This window comes from Callorhinchus milii, unplaced genomic scaffold (genome assembly GCF_018977255.1).
Source record: "Callorhinchus milii isolate IMCB2004 unplaced genomic scaffold, IMCB_Cmil_1.0 Scaffold1, whole genome shotgun sequence".
Classification (NCBI taxonomy): Eukaryota; Metazoa; Chordata; class Chondrichthyes; order Chimaeriformes; family Callorhinchidae; genus Callorhinchus; species Callorhinchus milii.
Window position 1 is genome coordinate 105,201,038 of NW_024704742.1, and position 18,257 is coordinate 105,219,294.

The 18,257-nt window shown below is 43.6% G+C and overlaps 1 protein-coding gene across 1 annotated transcript in view; it reads right to left on the reverse strand.

Annotated features, from left to right (window-relative positions):
- fer (fer (fps/fes related) tyrosine kinase) overlaps positions 1 to 4,604 on the reverse strand; it is a 159,185-nt gene extending 154,581 nt beyond the window's left edge. The window contains exon 1 of the mRNA XM_042334027.1: positions 4,353 to 4,604. The gene's annotated coding sequence lies outside the window, so the exon portion shown is untranslated. The remainder of the gene's footprint in view (positions 1 to 4,352) is intronic.
- Between the last annotated feature and the right edge of the window lie 13,653 nt (positions 4,605 to 18,257).

The following is an 18,257-nucleotide window of genomic DNA, read 5'->3' on the forward strand; positions in this document are numbered from 1 at the left end:
AAAATGTGTTCTTTCTTGAGCTAACTGATTCAGCAGAGACAGAAGTCGTTCCTCTCACTTGCGAGGCGAGCGTGCTAACCACTAAGATACAGAACTCCAAGTTAGGAAAGGTATGGGGGGGGAAACAGTCAGGGTTCTTGCCCCTGATTACTATCCAGTGACTCTGAATTGGGTTTGATGACTATCCAACCAGCCCTCTGCAGTCACAAAGCGTGCCAACATTCACTATCAAGATTCACACATGCTGGCCATCTGGGCAACATACCAGAGGGTGCCAACAAAACAATACCTCCACTGAAAGGAAATATGGGTCAAATGTATTCAGGGAGTGGAAGCAAAAGAGAATTGGAGCAGAAAACATAGAAAAGAAAATTCAAAATTTCCAAATACAATTGGATGCCAATTTATTTCCTTTATTTTTTTTTCCCAAATAGCAACAAATGTCAGCTTTAAATAACAGTCAAGCACACAGAGATATTGATCAACTGTAGGGCAAAAAATGAACTGTGTACAAGAGCAAGAAAGACACCTCACATAAGTCAATAAGTTCCTAGTAGGGAGTTAATTAAAAATGGACATCAATTAATAAGATTGGCCCCAAAGGATTGAATGTTGTGAACATCCCAATCTCGCATTCAAACCCAAGAAATCTACCATTCAAACCTACCACGTTATATCAGAATTCCATTGTGTATACCAATTTGGTGAGGAAATCAATTGAAGTATATAATAAGAGCAATGAGAAAATGGCTGTTTTCTAGGTTGTCAAATCATTACGGGAAATGTCACTGAAAGTGTGTGGCTTACAGAGAGTGACATCAGCAGCAACCTGGTGACACAGAAGGTGTGTTTTTTTAAATTGAGCATAGTATGTCAGCTAACTTAGTGTTCTGCTCCACAGTGATCCTGTGCAAAAGGTGAAGCCACACAAAACCAGGGAGCTTTGTTACAGGGTTGCTCCGTGTTTGTACTCTGGGGTGGCTGGACTAGCCTTTTTCAGTCCTGTGCAGATCTTTGTTCCTTTGTAAAGAATATTGGACCTCAGGATTGTTAACTTTTATTGAATTTCATTTTTTAAAAATCCTTTTTGCCATTGCTCGTGGAATTAAGCTTAATCATCCAAAATTCCAATTAGACTTGCTTATGCTCCCTAAAACAAATAGAGCATTTTAAATCAGATCAAGATGTAATGTACTGAGACCTTCTCACAACTGTAAGTTACCAGAATTAAGTTTCCAACACTGCACCCCCAAATCAATTTTAAACAAAACGTATGAACGCATGAGGAGTTTTAATTTATACTCTGTAAATACTTTCTTATTTTAAATGTAATAAACTAACATGCTCATGTCAAGTTTCAGATCCCAGGGATGGATAAATTGCACTTCAAGGTTCCTTCTCTTTCTTCCCCCACCCCCATAAAAAGGTACAAATCATATTATTTTTATTTTGCTTCCTTTTGACTCCACCCCGTGTGTGGAGTGATATATAATTGGAGGTTGGTTGTTGTTGGCCAAATACAAGTATGACCAGAAAGATACAAGTATGACCAGAAAGATGGGCTGAAAACTAATTCTTCAGTCAAATGCACTCTAAACATTCAACGTGAAGTTGTATCTAGCAACTTTGGGATGTCCTCCCGACGTGAAAGGCGCTCTATAATTGTAATTTTGCTGCTGTTGTTGTAGCAACTCAACAGAGCTGATACCAAGAAGTCACAAACACTGAAGTTCAAGAAAGGCATGCATCTCAACTGGTCTGTGCATAAAATTAATAATAATAATAATGGTTGGATTTGATATAGCACCTTATCACGTCTTCGAGACGTCTCAAAGCACATCACAGAATATAATGTGGAGTGAACTGACTGTATATTTTGTGGGCAAAGCCCGGCAGCCAGTTGCTCACAGCAGTGTCCCACAAATTGAGTGACCAAGTTATTCTTTTTTTACAAAAAGGGATTATTACCCCCAGAAAAGCCACCTGCCAATTGACTAACAATGGGGCTCCTACTTTCTGCTCTGTAAACAGAGGCATGTGACGCGAGGAAACTTGCTAACGTTTCACCCTGTCCAGGAATCACACCAGGGTCCTGTCACTTGCAAGGCGAGTGCTCTAACCAATACGCTACAGGAATCCACTGCTCTAACCAAAAAGGTACAGAACTCCAAAGTATTACAACCATTTTCAAAGTTACCTTGAAAAGTTATATTTCCCAACTGGTCAACAGAAAATAAAACAAAAGGGTAATCTGAAATTTGGCCACATTCAAATAAAGTTTAAAAAACACATATCAACAACTGTATTTAAGAACCATCTGGCTTGTAAAGCCATACTACTTGTTGCTGAAATTGCAGTTCTCAGAACTCCACCTTTTCACTGTCACAGGTAGAAGCCAAGTACTTGGAATCAGCTTTTCTTGCATCAAATGGAATTAAATATCAAAACAGTTGTTTTTTTAAAAAAGACTGAACTTGTATAGTATTGCATGGAATGAACATCCCAAAATACTTTTGAAAATCATTACAGACATTTGTGGGACATTGCTGTGTACAAATTGGCTGCTGCATGCATTTACATGGTCTCTGTGCTTAACACTGAATCATGTGAAGCACTCAGAGACATTTTAATGATGTGATAAAGAGCTATATCAAATGCAAGAATTATAGCTGATTCAATGTTCTTAACACTGTAGAACATGCTTCATTGCTACATAGATTTGCTTATAAGGTTGGGGTGTGAAGTCGAATATTTACTTTCAAAATCCAAAATGTGGGCAGAAAGCCAGCTGGCAAGCCACTTTAAAAAGCCGGCAAGCATTCCACATGCTATAAAATATCTAATAATGCATTTTCAGTTGTGACATTAACAACACTACAAGTGCTGTCTGAAACTTGCTCAGTGTGAAAGTGAAAACTGCCAAATCTGATTATGATTTTGGAAGATAGACTCCTTAAGTAATACAATGAATAGCCTTCTCATATACCAAATAGCTTGTACACCTGGCTGCATAATAAAAAGCAATAAAATCACAAGTGTCATACGTGATTAGATTAGCTGATATTATTACAAAATGCTCTTTTGTCACATATGGGTCAATGACTTGTTCTCGATTTCTACATTTACAACAACAACAAGATTCCATTTATAGAGCGCCTTTCACGTCGGGAGGACGTCCCAAGGCGCTGAAAGGCGCTTTACATTCTGTAGTAATAAACTGCATAGATAACCAACATTCAAACAATCCCTATGTTCAACACAATTAAAAAGCTATGTCAATTACATTAAAAAAAATTACAGCTGTATTTTTTGAACAATGATCTTTTCAATCAACCTTTTAAACATTTCATCTACTTTGACCAATTGACATATCAAGTTTATATCATACAACACCACGAGGACAATTCTACTCAACTAAACTGCACATTTTAGGAAGATGTGTATAGGAAGACCTATATACATTGTAAAATAGAATAGCAACAAAAATGTTAACTTAGTCACAATAATAATTCTTGCATTTGATATAGTGCCTTATCACAACTTCGAGACATATTGAATTATTGACCCACTGCATTGCAACATTGAAAATTAAAAGTAATTGCAATATTTTCACAAAACTCAAGTAAAATGCATTTTTTGTTTAAAAAAATCATTTCTTTAAAAAGTGCCACAGCAGGAACTAATGTATAAAAAGTATTTTTTTTCTTTTAAACAGAAAAATGGCAGTAGTCAAGTTTGTATTCCAGCTTTTTCTAAATTACTTCACACTAACACACATGCCCATTTATTAGGAAGGAACTGAATCATGCACTAAGTATTTCTTTCAACACATTCTATGCACCACATAGAAATGTTATCTTTCCTCCCCCCAATTTAAAGCAAACTGCACAAACAACCCACGTTTAGGGTGGTGCTGGGTACTTGAAACAGAAATTATGAAAATATATAAATGAACATAAAATCCCAAATTGTAAGTTAAAAATCAATCTGAAATGAAAAATCAGTCAGTAAAGTATGGAAAACTTAGTTTTGAACAGGCAGGTGATAGACCAACTGTTCTACACAAACCAATGTACCTCAACAGAAATTTACAGCAGAGAAAAAGGGCATCATTTTGATGTACCCACAAAACACAGTCACTCCACCTTACACAACATCATGTGTGGCGCTCCGAGACATCCTCCCGTTATAAAGGCACTGCACTAAATCTAAAGGTTACTATTAGAAGTATTATAATGTAATGAAGTGTTTCAAGACCTCAATGTTGCCAACAGCTGAGTCTCTGCCATCCCATGACCTGAACTGGCGCCTCCAGGATACCTGTACCTGAGCGGCTCCTCTCTGTGGTGTACCTGAGCGACTCCTCTGTGTTGTGTACCTGAGCGGCTCCTCTGTGTTGTGTACCTGAGCGACTCCTCTGTGTTGTGTACCTGAGCGACTCCTCTGTGTTGTGTACCTGAGCGACTCCTCTGTGTTGTGTACCTGAGCGACTCCTCTGTGTTGTGTACCTGAGCGACTCCTCTGTGTTGTGTACCTGAGCGACTCCTCTGTGTTGTGTACCTGAGCGGCTCCTCTCTGTTGTGTACCTGAGCGGCTCCTCTGTGTTGTGTACCTGAGCGGCTCCTCTGTGTTGTGTACCTGAGCGACTCCTCTCTGTTGTGTACCTGAGCGACTCCTCTCTGTTGTGTACCTGAGCGACTCCTCTGTGTTGTGTACCTGAGCGGCTCCTCTGTGTTGTGTACCTGAGCGACTCCTCTGTGTTGTGTACCTGAGCGACTCCTCTCTGTTGTGTACCTGAGCGACTCCTCTGTGTTGTGTACCTGAGCGGCTCCTCTCTGCCGTGGCCGAGCGGCCGATGCTGTGGCTGTTCGCTGCCCTCCCGCCGGCGAGGGTTAGCCCCGGACGGTCAGACTGTGTTGCTCGCTGGCGGGAGAAGCGGTTTCCCTCTGGTTCACCTCGAGGCTGAGCGGTCGGGGAGGCGCAGACCGGGGGCCTGAGTTACCGCGGACTGGACTACGAGGCGGAAACATTGACAAAACCGCAGGCTTTTAAGTTTCTAATGTCAGCTCCTTCGACTGCAGCCGTTCCCAGGGAGTGCGCCTGCGCCAGAGCGCGCGAGGACCGCCGGGAGTCGGCGCGATGGCGAACCTGCGCAAGCGCGCTGAGCCGCTGCTGTGGCCGGGCATTGTCGCCCAGGGCTGGTGGGTTGACGCCCAATCGGCCGTGTGTTTATTGTTACTCCGCGTGAGAGCCGTTTACATTGCAATTTAAACCTGAGGAACGTGTCTTTTTCTCCCCCTTTGAAGACTTTTTTGTCACACAGTTTAACAATCACTAACTAACCTAAGTCGGGCACTCTGCTCCCCCGTTGTGGACAACGCGTAACATTGGGCTCCTTTTGGGCTAGTGTTTGGCTGACTTTGGGCTACAAACGTAGTCTGATTTCTGGCCGCCGCGCATGCGCGCGCTGAGCCCATTGGTTCACCGTCCGCTCGATCTGAGCGCGCGGGGGAGCTCCGATATTGGAAGGGAGCATGCGCATCACCGGCCCGAAATGGCGACCCGCGGAGCTGCGCTTTGTCAGCGCCACGCCTTGCTGTGTGCGCCTGCGCACGCCGGGCAACCCGGGATTGTAGTCTTTCACAGCTCTGTGCGTGCGCGCGCGCTGGGCGCATGCGCTTCGCTTGAGCAGTCCCCCGCCACGTGACGTAACCGCATCACGTGCTCGGAACAACATTGCCGCCAAAATGCGGCCGTGAAGGGATCCGATGTGGTTGTGTTCCCGCCTTCTGATAAGACATTAGAACGAGGTCCCGTCTGTCCGTTCTATGTGGAATGAGAAGAGAGTTTCTCACCCGTGTCCTGACCAACGGTCCCTCCAAAACAAAATTGGGCATTCACTCCAAGGTCCGGGAGTCCTGTAGCTCAGTGGTTAGAGCACTCGCTTTGCAAGTGAGAGACCTGAGTTCAATTCCAGGCAGAGGGCGAAACCTTGGGCAAGTTTCCTTACTCCACACAGAGCCTAATAATAATCCCTCCAAAACCAATAATAAAATTGGTCATTTTCAATCCATGACTGTTTGTGGGACATTGCTGTGCGCAATTGGCTGCTGCGTTCGCCCACAAATATACAGTCAATTCACTTTATAGTCTATTCTGTGAAGCGCTTTGGGATGTCCTCCCGACGTGAAAAGTGTATAATAATAATAATATCCAAATGCAAGGATTATTATTATTAAGGTCATTCCCCGCCCCCACTTGGGTCCAAATCCCTGACTGTCCAGAGCCTTGGAATGTAATTTTGTATTGTGATGTAAAGTTGTTTGTGTGCAAATTGGCTGCCACGTTCACCCACAAAATATACAGTTACTCCACAGTATATCTTACAGGGCACTTTGAGACGTCCTCCTGGTGTGACAGGCACTACAGTAATACTTGTATGCCATATCAGTCGGGACCATAACATCTAATATGACTTACGTCAAGTTCTTATGTGTGTGCTGCGACGAATCAACACTACATTTCTTGCGATGCAATGCAGTCGGCCGGTAAGTGCACATTCTTCGAATGGTATAAAATGTAATTTCCCGCAATTCAATGCAGCTGATAAGCATGGGAGTAATGGAGGATATGGGAACAGCATTATGCATCAGGAGATGAAAAACATGACTAGTGCAAAGAAATCTAAGTGGTTTTGATAGGAAACTAAACGGGACTTGGATGAATGCACCACTTAGGCGATTATATGATTTATAAAGATAAGACTTATGTGAGTTTTACTGTATATCAAATGCAAGGATTAATAATAATAATCCTTGTATTTGATATAGTACTTTTCACATCTTCTAGACGTCTCAAAGAGCTTCACAGAATATACTATAAAGTGAATTGACTGTATATTTGTGGGAGAAACATTATTATTATTATCTTAGAGGTCATCTTAATTCAGTTGGTGGAATTTCTGCATCTAGCATAAAAGGTTATGGGTTGAAGCCCTATGTTGGGACTTTCAGCTCACAGTTCGGATGTACATTTCAGTTATATTATAGAGCAGAAGTACTCATTGTTGTACGCTTCATCTTTCGGATGAGAATGTTAATCCAAGGTTCTATCCACGTAGTCAGGCGGAGGTTAGTGTTCCAATGGCACGAATTGAAAAGAGATCTGTAGTCCTGTAGCTCAGTGGTTAGAGCACTCGCTTTGCAAGTGAGAGACCTGAGTTCAATTCCAGGCAGAGGGCGAAACCTTGGGCAAGTTTCCTTACTCCACACAGAGCCTAATAATAATCCCTCCAAAACCCAAAACAATAATAAATTGGTCATTTTCAATCTACGACTGTTTGTGGGACATTGCTGTGCGCAATTGGCTGCCGCGTTCGCCCACAAATATACAGTCAATTCACTTTACAGTGTCTTCTGTGAAGCGCTTTGGGACGTCCTCCTGACGTGAAAAGCGCTATATCAAATGCAAGTATTATTATTATTAATATTATTATTATCTTTTCCCAGTGCTCTACTCCCAGATAAATTGGCTTTGTGACTGTTTGTGGGATATTGGTATGTGCAAAATGGCTCCTGTATTTGCCTACAAATATGCAGTCATATAATAGCCAAGATAAATTGGTGATGGTATTAATAATATGTTTTGCCCACAAAATATACGGTCAATTTGATTACAATATATTCTGTGAAGTGCTTTGAGATGTCTTGAAGATGTGATGAGGCGCAATATCAAATCCAACGATTATTATTATTACATGGATGTAAGTGACCTTGTAGAATTGCTGACAACTAAACATGAACATTTTATAGATGTTATAACATTGGATTTAGAAAGGAATCAAATATCCAAGGTCATAAGAAGGTCTTAGACAAGTAGACATTCTTAAATAATTAATAGTAATCCTTGCATTTGATATAAATGCAATTTGTTGTTGTTGACATTCGGCCTTATTCGGAAGCCAGTGGAGTCTGGCAAGGATGGGGGTGAAAGGTCACGGAGCCTGGTACGGGAGAGGACACAAGCTGCAGAGTTCTGGATGATCTGCAGCTTATGGAGGGAGGAGTTGGGGAGGCTGATAAGCAGGGAGTTTGCATAGTCAAGTCTGGAGAGACAACTTTCTTCAGCTCAATGTGTGCAAAACTGAGGCCCTCCTGATTGGCTCACATCAGCGCCTCCGCACCTCAGGCGCTGACACCATCAGCATCCAAGGCTGCACTCTCCACCTCTCAAAGTCAGTCAGGAACCTCGGCGTTTTGTTCGACCCTGAGCTGTCCTTTCTCCCTCATATCCGCACCACAACTGGCACCGCCTTCCATCACCTCCGGAACATCGCCAGACTACGACACTACCTCACCCCTCACGCTGCTGAAACCCTGGTTCACGCCTTTGTCACCTCAAGGCTGGACTATGGGAACTCTCTCCTCGCGGCCTTCCCCTCCCTCCACAAGCTGCAGGTCATTCAGAACTCTGCAGCTCGTGTACTGTCCCGCACCAGGCTTCGGGACCACATCACTCCCACCCTCGCTCGCCTCCACTGGCTCCCCATCCCCCAGAGGATCGAATTCAAGATCCTCATCCTCACCTACAAGGCCATTCACGGCCTCGCTCCCTCCTACCTCTCCGACCTACTATCCCCCTATCTACCTGCCCGTACCCTCCGTTCCTCTGGCTCCGGTCTGCTCCACATCCCCGCCCCAACCGCCCTACCATCGGTGGCCGGGCCTTCAGCTTCTCAGCCCCCAGGCTCTGGAACCCTATCCCCCAGTGCCTTCGCCGCCTCCTCCCTTTCCTCCTTCAAGGCCGGTCTCAAAACCTTTCTCTTCAACCGTGCCTTCAGCTCCCCTCTCGATTCTCTACCCCCTCCTCGCTCCTGCCCTCCCCTCACCCTGACCATTTTCCGCCTGCTTGGATCCCAACCCAACTGTCCAGCGCCTTGGGACGTCCTCCCGACGTGAAAGACGCTCTATAAATGAAAGCTTGTTGTTGTTGTTGTGTATGTTATGAATGTGTGTTTGAGGAGTTCAGCGGTCTGCGGTGTGGCGAAGTCATAACATAACATGTAGGAGCAGGAGTAGGCCATTCGGCCCTTCGAGCCTGCCCCGCCATTCAATCATGGCTGATCTTCTAATCTAACTGCAGCTAATAACCTGATCCTGCCTAATCCCCATATCCCTTAAACTCTTTTGCAATAAGAAATCTATCTATCTCAGTCTTGAAGTCGGGTGAAGTTGGGATGCGGAGATGGAGGAAGGTAGAGTGGGTCATGGCACAGATGTGCGGTAGAAAAGATAGTTGAGGGTCAAACGAGATGCCAAGGTTCTGACTAGCTTAGTAAGGTGGGATGTGCATCCTTGGATGGTGATACTGTCAGCCCCTGAGGTGCACACGAAAAGGAAGCTGGCCATATTAGGCTAGAAACTGAAAGTGTACCGCACTTCTGGTAACTGCAGGTCTACAGCTGCGCTATACAATCACTCCCGTTCTAACAATGCACATTATAAAAAGTTTGTCCTGTAGTTTGTAACGGAGGAGACAATCATTGTTAAATGTACCAAGCCCTTTGGTGCTTTCAGAACTTAATCAGCCATGAAAGATAAACTCTGTTAATATTACTGCTTTTTCTGCATTCCATTCTGCTATGAAAGAGCACCCCTTCAGTTAGTAGTGGAGATCCCCTATAATTAAAATATTTGGGGGAAAAAATTCATCCTCTCACCCTTTTTTGTTTTTAACATGGAATCTCAACTCAATCCTTGGTAAACTTAGAAAACATCTTTTTCAACCTCCAGAAAGAGTGTACAATGAATTTTTAATCCATTTTTATGTGGAGGGGGCATAATGTCTAAAGTGCTATGTCAAATGCAAGAATTATAATGTGATGGAAAGGCATTTTTAAGGTTGAAGCAGAAATTGTCCAATTCACTGGTGGAATACATCTACTGCTGCCTCCTTCCAAGTACCAATTCACCAACCCTGGTTCAATTTGCTTACATGTCATTGAAAAGTATGAATTCCTGCTCTTTCATAAATAATCCTTTGCTTGAGAGGCCAGTTCCTACTCCAGTAGTTAGCCCACAAGTGCCCTTCACGTGGGTAAGCATTTCGGAGCACACTTAGGCATAGGGAATAGATTTAGAGGTTGAACATCAAGTTCTGTCCAGTACGTCATGTCAAAGGTACGATTCAGTCTACTGATTTTAATCATTGTTAAGTAAGTAACATTACATAACTAAATAATAAGTTTGTAGGACCTTGTCACGAAAATGGCTGCCACAATTGCCTAAAAAAATGCAAACTACACCTGAAAGCAATTACCTGTAAACTGCTTTAAGATGTATCATTGTGATAAGGTGCTATAAAAATGCAAGTTCTTTCTGACTGACTGTACTCTATGTGCCTGCCTAATGTCACTGAAATATTTTACAAACCTTTTTGATCAAGGGTACATCAATGCTGGAAAGTAAATATTGAAATAATAGTTACAAGCGGCTCAAGCAGCTGGAACGTACTCATTATACTCATTGACTTATCTCAAAATAGACTCATTTACCTTCAAAATGAAATCACAGCTCATGGCGATCACATCTGAAGGGGGGAGAATTCACTTATCGGCTATTTTTTCACCCACAAAGTCAATTCATGTTACAGTATATTCTGTGAAGCGCTTTGAGACGTCTAGAAGACGTGAAACGCGCTATATCAAATGCAAGGATTATTATTATTATCACCCAGTGATTCTCAAACTGTGAAGTGATAAAATGCTGAAAGAGTGATACAATTTTAAAAGATAGCCAATATGGGTTTATGAAGGGAGATCCTGCCAATTTAATTTATTGATTTATTTGACTGTGTGATAAAGGAGCTTGGAGTCCTGTAGCTCAGTGGTTAGAGCACTCGCTTTGCAAGTGAGAGACCTGAGTTCAATTCCAGGCAGAGGGCGAAACCTTGGGCAAGTTTCCTTACTCCACACAGAGCCTAATAATAATCCCTCTAACAAAACAATAATAAATTTGTCATTTTCAATCTACGACTGTTTGTGGGACATTGCTGTGCACAATTGGCTGCCGCGTTCGCCCACAAATATACAGTCAATTCACTTTACAGTGTGTTCTGTGAAGCACTTTGGGACGTCCTCCCGACGTGAAAAGCGTTATATCAAATGCAAGGATTATTATTGTTATTATTGATAAGGGTAAGGCAGTGCATGTTGTATATCTGGATTTCAGTAAGGCCTTTGATACAATTGCTCATGAAAGGCTGGTACTGAAAATAAAGAAAGCGTGAATCAGTGGAAGTATCTTGCAACAGATATGTAATTGGTTGACCGATAGAACCCAGAAAGAGGTGGTACAGGGAATGTCATCAGGCGGGGAGAATGTTACCAGTGGAGTTCCACAGGGTCTGTTTTGGGACCTCTTTTATTTAACATCTTCATAAACCACCTGGAATTAGGAGTCACAAGCACAGTGGCTAAATTTGCAGATGACACAAAGCTAATGAAGGTGGTAGACTTCGAAGATTAACAGACTAGGTTACAGGAGGACTTGAACATTCTTGGGAATTGGGCAGATCGATGGCAGATGAATGATGAAGGTAATGGACTGCTATTCATTGTGTTGTGCATATGTGGGTTCAAATCCCATCCTTTTCGCATTGCCTAATATCGGTTCAATGAGGGATTGGCAGCATTCCTACTCAACTGTAGAAAATCTATCAGGGGTCTGTACTGCACTGTGGCCCTTCCTGTTCCTTGTATTCACTGAATAACTAAATTCACAGACTCAGTGAAAGTTAAATGTGCAGGTGACACCAAGTTGGGGAAATTGTGGAATAAAAAGAGGTAACAAAGAGAGCTTGACTGAGTGATAATAAAATCCTAGTATTTGAAATATCTCCTTAACACATTGTCAGAACATCTCAAAGCACAGGATTTACTGTTAAGTGTAACAACTGTGTATTTGTCAGCAATTGCAGCAGCTAATTTGCAAACAGCAATTTCACACAAACGGCCATGACGAATATGATCAATTTTATCTGAGACATTACTTGTCATTACACTTGGAGAAACTCCCTTTTTTCAAATTCCCTGAAGTACTTTGAGACATCTTCCAGACATGAATGGCGCTAACCCAAATTCAAGGATTATAACAATAATAATAATATACAGTATCATGGGATTTTTAACAGCTGCTTGAACTGTTGGCAAGATCTCAATTTAACATCTCATCCAAAAGACAATGCAGCATTTCTCTAGCACTGCTGTGGAGCGTCAGCCTAGACTATGAGATCAAAGTCTGGATGTGGGGCTTGAACCCACAAACATTCTTGTAAATCTTCTTTCCAATTTTTTTTATTTGCCATTGTCATTAAAAATAAGCAGTGATAAGGTTCTTTACAAGTTTGGCTTAAGGGACTGAGATGGTACAATGGAGGAACACTACCCTTTCACCTCTGGGATCTGGTTTGGAATCTGGCCCAAATTGATGGAATAAAAGGTTTTTCTCTGCCAGCCAGAAAGGGCTAAGTAAAATTAGTTTTGGCAGTCACAACCCAGTTCCTAATGATCATGAATCCACAGCAAAACAGTGCCCAGTAATTTAGCACAAATTAACACTAAGTTGTCAATCTCAATCAGAAAGACTACAAAGATGCCCAGTATGGGAATGAAAATGTTATGATGATGCAACAGGAATTTTGCTTCTGAGGTTGATATTAAGTTACAAATAAAGTAGAATAAAGGAAGCTTTATACTTCCTGCTCCCAATTGCTCCCACCAGGGCTGGAGGCCTGTGCGTTTGTGCATGCGCAATTAAGTGCAATGCTCTGATAACTGTTAGTTGTTTTAATGTTATTAATGAACCAGTTATGCAGTGTCTTTTTAATAACTTCAAATGGACTGCCAAGAAGTATTAAAGGACCATTTTTTGAGCAGAGCATGAATTGATTTGCATTTTCTGCATTTTTTACGTCCAGCGCCCTGGGACGTCTTTCCGACGTGAAAGTGTCATTTGTTGTTGCGTTTATTACTACAGCAAGGTAAATAAGTAAATATGTATCCTGCCAAAGCACGTTTTACAACAAAGTCGAAATACTCAGGGGAAATAATAATAATAGTAATAATAATAATAATCCTTGCATTTTGATATAGCGCTTTTCACGTCGGGAGGACGTCCCAAAGCGCTTCACAGAACACACTGTAAAGTGAATTGACTGTATATTTGTGGGTGAACGCGGCAGCCAATTGCTCACAGCAATGTCCCACAGACAGTCGTAGATTGAAAATGACCAATTTATTATTGTTTTTGGTTTTGGAGGGATTATTATTAGGATCTGTGTGGAGTAAGGAAACTTGCCCAAGGTTTCGCCCTCTGCCTGGAATTGAACTGAGGTCTCTCGCTTGCAAAGCGAGTGCTCTAACCACTGAGCTACAGGATTCCAGGACTTGTGTCTAAATGTCATTTATTTTAATCTTCCCTTCTACCCCTCTTTAGCCAGATTGCATACCTGCATGGGCAAAGTCAGGATTGAGTCTGGCTTTAATGCCAAATCCCTCTAGTTAAGTAACTGCTGACACTCTGCTGACTGTGGCCACTTGGGTAAGGTACTCGAGAACACACAGAGAACTGTACCCCAGGAGAAGGAAATGAGAGTTGAAATGCTTTCAGAAGAGGAGAGAAAATCTTTGTGGGTTTATTTGCATAAAAACATTTGCATAAAAATGTTTTGTTTTAAGTTACCTGTTTTACTTCTAATACTGTTTCTCTCACATGGACCTAGTTTAAAAGCAAAGGCTGATGTTTAAGAGCCTGTGTGTCAAATCTGGGGCAACTATGGAAAAGAGAGAGCACCAGAGTTCTGAGGAAAGAGCTGCAACTTTTTTTAAAATATACAGTATATATACATACCAGATTTTCAACTAAAACTGCACAGATACTCAATATTCTAAATTTCTTATTATCCTGGCCTCATCCAGTTCTGAGTGACTGACTGCATTAAAAATAATAATAATAATTTGGTCACTCTACCCATGACTGTTTGTGGGACACTGCTGTGTGCAATTGGCTGCCACGTTTTGCCCACAAAATATAGTCAATTCACTTTACAGTGTGTTCTGTGAAGCGCTTTGGGACGTCCTCCCGACGTGAAAAGCGCTATATCAAATGCAAGGATTATTATTATTATTCTGTGAAGTGCTTAGAGACGTCTCGAAGACCTGCAATATCAAGGATTATTATTATTATCTCCTCAAGGTTATTTCAGTAGATGGCTGCAGTGTGACTGCTTCATGCTCATGTGAAACAAACTAGGTTTTTCGAAATGGAACCTTTTTGGCAAATTGCCACAGCAACGGCACCTAAACCTGGGTTTTAATCTGGATCTGACACATGCTATGTCTGTCCTTGAGGTACACGAAGCTCACTAAATTACAGCTCCAGGAAAATGACTTCCTGCAGCATAAGCAGATTTCATCTGTAGGAAGCCAGTGGCATGATTTCATTGATGAGTCATTGCAGTATCCTCCAGCCTGCATCATTGAATTTGTTTAACAGTATTCCTTTACTGTGCTGGAGAAATCTGCAATAGAAGCACTCAGAGAGAATAATGGTATGTGGAGCTATCAAAAATAAACCTACATAGGGTATAAATATTGAGTGACTCAATATCACCATTTGATCCTGAAGCAACAGGAGCAAATCTGATTCCAAAGTGACAATTTACTGTCGGATTTGAGTCAACTCTTTGTGATGGTCTCAGACTCTGGTTTCTGATCCAGGAGTTTTGCATTACTCCAAGACGATGTTGATAAGAGATCTAAAAAACCTGGCTCAACAGCAGGGCTTTGAAGAGTACAATTTTTCCCACTTGGCTCCTTGCTAGCCAAAACCCTGTCAGATAGAAGAATGGTTCTAATTGGAATAAAACAGGAAACTTGCCCGACAGTGCTCACAAAGGCAAGCGATTCAGTGTTAGCTACGTAAGCTCAAGCAGAACTCCGCAGTCTCCAAGTCTTCACTCCTGCCAACCTGTGTCAAATACTCCAGAATTAATTAAGCAAGATGTGTTCTGGGGAGAAAGTGCCTACTCCATTCTCGAAATATGAGAAATTTTCATGTGTAGATAGTATGCATATAGATTCATAGAATTATACAGCACAGAAGGAGGCCATTCAGCCCATGTGGCTCTTCAAAAGAGCTGTCCAAATTAATTGCACTCTCACGCTCTCCGTATAACACTGCAAATTTGTCCTCCACAAATATCGATCTAATTGTCTCTTGAAAACTGTTATCAAATCGGCTTCCACCACCCTTTCAGGCAATGCATTCCAGAATATAACAATTCGCTATGTGGAAAAAAAATTCTCCTTACCTCCCCTCTTGTTCTTTTGGCAACTATTTTAAATCTGTGTCCTCTGGTTACAAACCCACCCGCCAGTGGAAACAGTTTCTCCTTGTTCACCCTATTGAATCCCCTCATATTTTGATCACCTCTATTAAATCTCCCCTTAATCTTCTGTGCTCCAAGGAGAATAATCCTAGTTTCTTTAGCCTCCTCATAACTGAAGTTCTTCATCCCTGGTACTATTCTGGCAAATCTCCTTTGCAACTTCTCTAAGGCCTTGACATCTTTCCTAAAATGTGGTGCCCAGAACTGAACAACAACAACAACAATTTGGATTTATATAGCGACCTCCACACCTCAGAGCGCTTTACAATAACGGATCCCGGGACTGAGCCAGGGGGAAGGGGGGGGAAGGTGACCAAAGGCGTAGTCAAAAAGAAAGGTCTTCAGCAGAGACCTGAAAATGTGAAGGGAAGGAGCGAGGCGAAGGGAGTGAGGAAAGCAGTTCCAGAGCCTCGGGGCAATAGTGGCCGAAGGCACGGTTGCTGAGGGTGGAGCGGAGGACGAGGAGGAGGCCAGACCCAGAGGAACGAAGGCAACGGGTACGGTTTTGAGGAGAGAGGAGGTCAGAGAGGTAGGGGGTGCAGAGGAGTGCAGGGACTTGATTACAAGGGTGAGGATCTTGAAATTGATCCTCTCTGGGATAGGCAGCCAGTGCAGTCTGGCAAGGACTGGGGTGATCGGGGAGCGGAGTTTGGTGTGGGTGAGAATGCGGGCGGCAGAGTTTTGAATGATTTGGATTTTATGTATTGTAGTAGATGGGAAACCGGTGAGGTGGGCGTTGGAGTAGTCCAGCCGAGAGGTGACAAAGGCATGGACCAGGGTTTCAGTGGCTTTTGGGGAGAGGTATTGGCAGAGACGGGCGATGCATCGGAGGTGGAAGAAGGCGGTGCTGGTGAGGGACCGGATGTGGGGGAGGAAGGATAATCGGGGGTCGAACCTGACGCTTAGGTTGCATAAGGGTTCGGAGAGTTTTAGATGGAGGTCGGGTAGATGGAGGAGGTGAGAGCCGTGAGATTTTAGACGTTGACGAGAGCCAAAGAGTATGGCTTCCGTCTTGTCAATGTTCAGCTGAAGGAAGTTTGCACTCATCCAGCCCCTGAGATCTGACAGGCAGGCTGACAGAACATCAGGGGACTGGGGGTCGCAAAGAGAGGTGGAAAAATAGAGTTGGGTGTCATCTGCATACATGTGGAAATGTACCCCATGTCTACAGATGACATTCCCAAGAGGGAGCACGTAGATCAGAAAGAGGAGGGGGCCACGGATGGATCCTTGGGGTACCCCACAGGTGACCGGGTGAGAGCGGGAGGAGAAGACATTTGTGCAGATGTACTGCTGGCGGTTTGTGAGGTAGGACTCGATCCAGGCGAATGCTTTCACACTGAGGTGGATGACGGAGGAAAGGTGGTGGCGGGGGTTGGCGTGATCGACTGTGTCGAACGCGGCGGAGAGGTCCAGGAGGACAAGAGGCAGAGAGAGCCCTGGTCACAGATAGAGAGAATGACATTTGTGACTTTCAGAAGCGCAGTCTCTGTACTGTGGGCAGTGTGGAAACCGGACTGGAGGGGTTCGAAGAGGGAGTGGGAGGAGAGGTGTTGGTTGGCAACGACGCGTTCTAGAACTTTTGAGAGGAAGGACAGATTAGAAATAGGGCGGTAGTGGCTGGGGTTTGAGGGATCTAGGGAGGGTTTTTTCAGGAGGGGGGTGATGACAGCAGTTTTGAGGATTTCAGGGGCACGAGGGAGTTGAAGGTGGAGGAAAGGCGATCATGGAGCAGTTGGACGGCTGCTTCAGGATCTCCGCGGGTGGAGGGTGAACACAGTACTCTAGCTGAGACCTATTTGAAAGATTCATCATAACCTCCTTACTTTTGTATTCTTTGCCCCTATTTATAAAGTCAAGTATCCCGTATGCTTTCATAACAGCTTTATCTACCTGTCCTGCCACCTTCAAAGATTTGCTTATGTGGACCCCTGGGTCTCTCTGTTCATTCACCCCCTTTAAGATTGTACCATCAGCTTATGTTGCCTCTCCTCATTCTTCCTCTCAAAATGCATCACTTCGCATTTCTCCACATTAACTTTCATCTGCCACGTGTCTGCCCATTTCACCAGTCTGTCTATGTCCTCTTGCAGTCTGCTACTATCCTCCTCACTATTTACAACTTTTTCTAGCTTTTATTATCTGCAAACTTGGAAATTGTACTCCCTGTAGCCAAGTCCAGGTCATTTATATAGATTAAAAAGAACAGTGGTCCTAAAACCGAACCCTGGGGTCACCACTGTATACTTCCCTCCAGTCAGAGAATCAACCGTTCACCACTGCTCTCTGCTTTTTGTCCCCCAGACAGTTTTGTATCCATGCTGCCACTGTCCCTTTAACATCGTGGGCTTCAATTTTGTAACAAATCTATTATCTGCCCTTTATCGACTCCGCCACTACCTCACCCCTCAGGCCACTGAAACTCTTGTTCATGCCTTTATCACTTTCAGGCTCGACTATGCAAATGCCCTGCTTGTCAGCCTTCCCAACTCCTTCCTCCACAGATAATCCAGACCTCTGCAGCCCGTGTCCTCTCCCGTATCAAACTCCGTGACCCCATCTCCACCACTCTCGCCCGACTCCATTGGCTCCCTATCCTTCAGAGGATCCAGTTCAAGATCCAGGTCCTCACCTACAAAGCCCTCCATGGCCTCGCCCCACCCTACCTCTGCGATCTCCTAACCCCCGACCCACCCGCCCCACCATTGGCAAGAGAGCCTTCAACCATTCTGCCCCCAATCTCTGGAATTCCATCCCCCACTCCGCCTCACCCCCTCCTCAGCCTCCTTGAAGTCCCGCCTTCAAAACCC